This window comes from Triticum dicoccoides, chromosome 6B (genome assembly GCF_002162155.2).
Source record: "Triticum dicoccoides isolate Atlit2015 ecotype Zavitan chromosome 6B, WEW_v2.0, whole genome shotgun sequence".
In the NCBI taxonomy this organism is placed as follows: domain Eukaryota; kingdom Viridiplantae; phylum Streptophyta; class Magnoliopsida; order Poales; family Poaceae; genus Triticum; species Triticum dicoccoides.
In genome coordinates this window covers 35,252,892-35,260,378 of record NC_041391.1, presented here as the reverse complement: position 1 = coordinate 35,260,378, position 7,487 = coordinate 35,252,892, and the positions used below count along the sequence as shown (strand labels likewise).

Sequence of the window (7,487 nt, the reverse complement as noted above, 5' to 3'; positions counted from 1 at the left end):
ATCTGCGGCTTGGCCCTTGGACTGCAACAGCGTGAGCCACATGTACCGGCTCTTGTCGTCCACCAGCAACAGGAAGTATCGCTTCCCACCGGGTGTCGCCGGTGATATGGGGCCACAGAGGTCATCGTGCACTAGATCAAGCAGTCCCTCTGTCCGCCGCTTTGCCTGCAGCGGGAATGAGGCACGACGCTGCTTCCCAAACAAACAGCCATCGCAAAGCTGCTCGACGTGCTCGATGCAGGGGAGACCACGCACCATGCCGAGACGCCCAAGTTTCCTCAGTGCGTCAAAATTCAGGTGACCGTACCGTGCGTGCCACTTCCAAGAGCCATCCATGTGGACTGCCGCCAGGCATGCTGGCTTTGCAATGTCGAGGTCGACGATGTACAGCCGGTTGCGCGCCCTCGGCACCCTCGCGAACAACCGTTGCTGTCTGTCGAACAGCTTCAGTATGCCGTGGCCGATGTCGATGCGGCAGCCGTTCTCGTCTAGCTGCCCCAGGTAGACGATGTTGTTGCGGAGACGGGGGATGTAGTACGCGTCAGTGAGCGCGCGGTGATCACCATTGTGGCAGGCGAATAGGATCGTCCCCCTCCCCTTGATTTCCACGATGGATCCCTCGCTGAATTTCACCATGCCCCCGATGCTGGTGTCCAGGTCGGCAAAGACATTGCGTCGCCCGGTCATATGGTTGCTGGCGCCCGTGTCCAGGAACCAGGTGTCGTGATCGTGATCGGCGGAGGTGAGGAAGACACGTTCTTCCATGAGGTCGACGCGTGTCCCCGTCTATGTGCCTGCACTGGCGATGGTGGCCATCATGAGTGCTAGCCCGTCGTCGTTGCTGAGGGTGCACACGCGCACCAGATGCAGCGCCGGCTGTTCTTCCTCCGCTGCGGCCAGGTGCACGTGATTCTCCTTCTGCTTGTGTTCGCGGCGAGGCTCGGGACAGTCCCGGGATATGTGTCCTGCAAATTTGTTGTAGTTGTAACACTCAATCCCGCACATGTCACGCTTGCCGTTGCCGCCGTTGGAGCCGCGCCCATGGTTGGCACGGATCTCCTGCTTGCCGCGGCCATTTCCCTTGCCGCCGCCGCCGTTGGAGCCGGATCCTTGTCCCTGCTCCTTCTTCTTTGCCCGTGCCAGCCACTGCTCCTCCGTGAACAGCAGCTGGGAGCCGGTCCCATCAGTGGTCCCGATCGCGCACCTCTCCGTAGCCGACCATAGCCGGCCGATCAGCTCCTCGACAGACATGCCGTTGAGGTCGAGGAGCGTCTCGATCGAACAAGCAACCTGCGAGTACTGTGGTGGCACTTCACATAGAAACTTCTGAACGATTTTTACCTCATCAATCACGTCCCCAAGAGACCACAGGGTGTTGGCGAGGTTGGGGGTGCGCATGCCGAACGCGTCGAGCGCTTCGCTGTCCTTGAATACGATCTGCTCAAACTCCTTGCGCGGCCGTTATGCCATCGCCTCGCGTGCACGGCGCACGCCCATCCTCATCATCTTGATCGACTCCCACGCATTCGTGGACGTGTCCTTGATAGCTAGGACCGGCACCATCTCTGGTGGCACCGCATGAAGTAGCACCGAGAGCGCCGCCATGTCCTCGCGATCGCCCGGCTCGCCCATGCTGGAAACAGCCTCCCAGAGACCTTGCGCGAGCAGCTTGATCTTCATGACCAACACCCACTCAATCTAGTTCGTGGACGCGAGCGTGGAGTAGACGATGTTGCCGTCACCGCGGCTCTCGTGGATGACGCGCTCATGGACGACGATCTTGTTGCCCCCCTGCGCACCAGGCTTCGTCCGTGCTCCCGCGGCGGTGGGGGCACGCGTGATGGCGTGCGCGTCGGGGATCTTGACGCAGCTCCCTCTTGCGCCTTGTCGCTGTTCTCTCCAGTCTTCTCACCGCCAGTCATGGCGGACTCGCCGGATCCTAGAAACGAGGCTCTGATGCCACTGTTAGTCAATTAAGTGTAGAGAGAGAGATCAGAGAGTTTTGTGCTGCGTTAAACCTGCAGTGTTTTCTGTCGTTTCCTTTTATTAACAATGAAAACTGAAACTACGAAAGAAGTGGTCGTGCCCGAATTAATCGGCCGCGCCATCCCACAGCCACTCGCCACACCCACGATGCCACCATGCACATGTTTGATTCGTGCCATCCCACGAAGCGCGCATGGTCGCCTACACTACCTAGCTGCTACTGAAGATTCGGTCAAGGCATGAATAGGCTCATGCTCTTCGCCATTTTATTCGCTAATTCTGAAACTGAAAGCAAAAAACTAACATGCGACAGGATTACAAAGCCAACAATCTACGGCATTGCGGCAACCGAAGATCGAGTTGGACGTGGGGGTGTAAGGAGGAAAAGAAGCACGCAAGGAGCAGCGGCATTGCGACGGTCAGTCATGCCACGACCTTTACCTTTTCCTGGGCAACAGCCAGAGGCCACCATGCTCCTCGGCTCTCCCTCCTCTCTTCCATGCCTGGCAACAAGATGGGCGAGATAGAGAGGAGGCAACCAAGATGTTTTTCTATATGGCGACCAAGATGCTTTTGTTTACTCGTGCCACAGATTCCTTACAGCCCCACCCTCGAGCGGAAAATTATCTCTTCTTTCCAAATTTATCTTGTTTTCCTGCTTGGTTTTTCATTGTTCTTGTCAAACAAGAATTGCCTTGCTATATAACCTCGTCAAACTAATATCATACACTTTTATGGATCCACTAATATGAGTTCATCATTATTTCGTTACTAAAAAGGATGGAACTCTAAAATGTTAAACAACATGCTACACCAAATAATGTGAACTGATTGTATAATCAAACAATTTAATTCAAAATTATAAGATCTTAGGCATTTAATTACAAAACCAATGTGTTTGTGTTGAATGTTATGTTTGATCACTTTTGCAACCAAGTTCTTCTTGATATATGTACACCAATTTTAAAGCGAATGTAGAGTAGCAGAAACAACCATTTCTCCCTTTTTCCTTCTTCTAGAAATCCAGTAATAGACTAATGATATAAACTGCTCTGTCTCCTTTAGATGTAGGGTCCTCCTTGATTATGATGTAGGGTCTCGTCGGGCCATCGAAGCCCCTCCGTCGTCACTCCCTCCCCCATAACTACATCCTCCTCCTTGAGTCACCGCGCCAACCCCATCCCGCGTCAGTCTGAGCGCCCGGCAGTTCCCGAGCGTTACTCACCCGGCCTCGTGATGCGCGACTCCGTCACCAGCATGTCACCAGCATGCCCTTGCACCACCTCATGCATGCCTCCTTCACGGACCAACAGCGGCCACAGACCAGGTCAATAGGCACTAAGCCCTTGACCATCGCTGCGTGCGCTGCTCTCCCTGCAACAGTGTATCAATTTTAAAAATGGTGTATCAATTAGCTCTGGTGTTCTACTTATGGCTGAAAAAAGGAAATTAAGTGGTTGCAATGAAAAAGGAAATTGAATTAGATTACTTCACTATCATACTATTGATCTATTCTAAGTAGATTCAAAGATAATATAATAGAAAGACTCTAAAGTACCAAATTCTTCAAAAACACACATAAGAGAAACTTAGATAACTGTGAACTCCAAATGCCTGAACAACGAATCAAAATTAACGAATATGCACAAGCATGAGCACAAAAACACAATTTATGGAGCCCAGGAAAGGTTTCATGGAGCAAAAATATTCTATTCTACATAATGATCTCGGCTCCTTGGGACTCATTTATACGGGTTTTTGCTTTGCTCTGACCTAGCATGCTGACCAGTCCCCCATATTTTTGTTTTAGCTCTTTATCTAGTTGTTTTTATCAGTTCGATTAAAAGATATCGTCCTGCGAGTAATATTACAAACCGGTGGGGTGCTACCGCCCCCCAGTTATTCTTCAACAAAAATGGCTTTATTAATTCTTTTCCAAAAAAAATCGTTGACAACAACTAACAGTCATGGATACATTTCCACTTCAAAGGGGTATAGATGTTTTCTACTTCAGAAACCATATGAGCAATGAGCTTGTTATTATACTTCTGAAACCATATGTAATGTAGTATTTATACTTTCCAATACTCATTGCCAGTTGGAACGGTCCTTTCTTAGTTCTATGGATACTGCAATTGCAAATGCCATGTCGAACTGGACATATCCAATTACGATTGCCCTTAGTTTCTAACACACTCTCAACATACTTGCAATAATTATAAAGTCTCAGCCCAAAGATGGTAATCAAGTGAAAAAGGAAAAACACTTCACACACATATAATAACCCAGTTGTAGGGTACATGCATAAAAAAACATATTCATGGATAATATGAAACAAAATGTATATGAAAATTAGTCACCATGTACAGGACAGCAAACACAAAAGTACATGGATGGTATTAATATTACCTTGTATTAAAAGAAAGACTGCAACATGATATATAAAATGCCCAAGCAGTAGAACTGATGAACAAACTTCTCAAAATTCTAGTAAGAAAATTTTGGGCAATCATAAAAAAAATAAACAAGGCAGTAGCTAGTCCTTTGCAATGCTTGATTGTATACATGATACCTTGCCCGCTTACAGTATTATTATTATCTGAATCCACGAAGACGCTATCCTCTGTAGTCCCCAGCTCTGAGGTAAACCATGTCTTCTTCTCATCGTGTGCTGTCAATCCTGCAAAAGATACATATAAATCTCTCTTTTATGGTGTGGGTCTGATATTTAAAGGTAACAAATTAGCCGTGTTCAAAAGAGTATTGTTCTCTTGTGAAGTTCCTTTGCATGTACCTACTATGGATAAGTTCATGCCATCAGACATGAAAAGGTTAAAGAATCCACAATAGTACCATCTGTTCACATACTATACTTTTCTGCTAAATGTGAAATATATAAAGATCTATCCAAATGAAATAGTATGCACAAAAACAAAATAGGTCTAAATAGGTTCAGAAATAGAAAGCAGAAATAGAAAGCAGAAAATTCAAGAGTCAGTACAAAAACAAAATAGGTCTAAATAGATCTGAGACTTGAGGAGAGAAGAACTATCATACTGACTATTTTAAATTTATTTACTTACCAATTAGTACACCGTAACTTTTTTTATGTAACGAAGATATCTGTATATAGAAGGAAATAACTGCCTATACACATCAATAGTTAAACACACAGTAGGTTATTTAAGTCGTACATGGACCAAAACAATTTTGCTACTGGTTTTAAGGTTGCAATTGAGCACTTACAGATGACGGCTCAAATCAACCTAGCTCATCAATAAATAGCCAATTTGAAGATATGGGGAAGAATCTAACTTTCTTGTGAGGCTTCATGAAGAAACATGTGGCACCACTTAGATCACAAACACATGAGCTAGACTATCCATGAAAATTGATTAAACGATCTACCACATCAGATGCTAAAGAATGAAATCGCAGAGACTAATAACAAATGAAGAGGGACAAACACTGCAATTTGGGACCCCAGATAAATGGCGGGTTTACCTTGTGGGAGCAGTATGATGCCGGTAGCTGATCTCTGAAGGTTGATCCCTCATAGTGGGACTCAGATCCTGCTGCCCCACAGTATGGAAACAAACCCTTAAAGGATCTGAGTCCATACTTCCTCAACTTCCTCAACTTTGTAGAATCACATGTTCCAAGCAGTATTCAGTCACACGTCTAGTTCCAATCCCTAGAACAATTGGACTGCAATGCCTGCGGATTTTCACTTGATGAGATTCTATTTTATAAGATTAAATACAAGCAAGAAAACAGACATTCACCTCCAATTACATCGATCGGGCTTTGCCTTGGTCTTCAAATTTAAAATGCAGAACTGTAATATGTATGTATGTTGCTGGTATGGTTCTTCCTATTCTGGAAATTGAACATACACGAGGAATCTACAGACTTTATATTTCAGCTTGCATTCTCTTTTTACATGAAGAAAAATGAAGTAAATACTTGTAAGCAATAAGTGTTACCTTGGATTCCTACTGGTAGATCTGGGCGTATTTCGTGTAGCTAGCAATTTGAATGCATGAGATTATGTGGCTGTGCCAGCGAGCCTGTCAGCCGGAATTCAGAAGTCTGGGTCGTGAAAATGCATTGTTGATTAGTTGTGTACTTATTGCTGGAGCTAAAATGGTCGTAGTTCTTGTGCCTTAACTCATCACATGCAGACATGCAGTCCTCCTGCATAGTTTGAAAAAACAAATAATTCACAAATCAATACTGAGGAAGACATATAATGGTAAGATAAGAACAGCTAGCTAGCAGCGGCCGAAGGACTATTTCGGTTACCTGGCTTGTAATCATCATCACCCAGTCGCTCCCAAAATTATTCAGTACAGGGCCAAAATCACAATCGTCAGTCTCATGCAAATCTTTAATCTCCCATGCCCTTGGATACACATCAGGCCTAAAAAAAATTATGCAAAAAAAAAATCAAGTATGAGATGTAAGATTCAGAGTACAGTCTTTAGAAAGATAAGTTTTCTTTCACAACAAAAGCCATCTAAACCAAGTCTGATGCCCACTAAAAACCATCTAAAGAGGCAATGTAATTGACCACTGGATTGTTATCTTACTTCATTCATGGAGTCCACAAGTGGGATCAGATGAGAAACTGAAGGTGGTGTTCCACTCTCTATCCGTGCAAGAATGCAATCTTGCATTCAATACATTAATTACTCAGTAAAAAAACTTGCTGGTGCTTGTCGAACGGTTTGAGGCATCAGACATGGGAAGGGGATCTCACCAGATGAGGAGGTCCTGCCGAAGGAGGGGATACCACGGGTCTCCGCGCCTTGATCCGGCCAGAAGGATCCGCTGTTGCCGCCGATGGATCAGGACGTCGGTGACAAGGCGGCGGCAGCGCGCTCACCGTGCGTCGGAGCGGATAGATCGCGCGCGATGGGGAAGGTGCTGGCACGCGGAGGGCCCTGGCTCGAGGAGATCCAGGTGACGCTGTCAGCGCTTGACGCCGCCGCCACACAGAGGTACCATCGATCGGGGAAGAGAGAGGTGGGGAATATGACCATGGAGATGCGAGGCTAGGGATTGCGGGAGGGAGGAGGGGCAGGGCGTGCGTTGGGTAGTTTTCTCCACTGGTTTTTTTTTCGTACGGGGCGGAGCTTCGACAGGAAAAATCGGTTGGGCTATCGATGGGGCGGGTGGAGTAACGAAACAAATCTGCGAGATGAAAAAAAAACTACGAAAAAAAACCGACGAAGGTGGGACGAAAAAAACCCTTGGTAGGTGGGACGAAAATAAACCCAGAACGAAGACTACCAACTGAGACACTAGGAGTAGAGATTTCCTACTATGCACACCCTTACTTTCCTGGTGGCATACTTGGGCATTGACTCTGACGATCCACTCTGGAATTAAAACATGGTGCTCCTGGCGCATTGAGGCAGTAAAAGCAATGATTGGCATGCGGTTCACCTTTGGTCACACAATCCCTTGCGACACACCATTGCAAGGTAAGTTTTTTC

The 7,487-nt window shown here is 46.6% G+C and overlaps 1 long non-coding RNA gene across 3 annotated transcripts; it reads right to left on the bottom strand.

The window, feature by feature from the left end:
- Positions 1-2,845: 2,845 nt before the first annotated feature.
- On the bottom strand, positions 2,846-7,022 carry LOC119321098. Of its 3 annotated transcripts, XR_005155117.1 has the most exons (8): positions 6,749-7,022; positions 6,579-6,658; positions 6,292-6,409; positions 5,973-6,183; positions 5,772-5,891; positions 5,491-5,703; positions 4,559-4,666; positions 2,846-3,360 (listed from the first exon to the last, which is right to left on the bottom strand). It is a non-coding gene; the product is annotated as an uncharacterized LOC119321098 (long non-coding RNA). The 3 variants fall into 3 exon arrangements; XR_005155119.1 differs by having other exon boundaries at positions 5,772-5,865; positions 6,292-6,658; XR_005155118.1 differs by lacking the exon at positions 6,579-6,658.
- Positions 7,023-7,487: the final 465 nt, after the last annotated feature.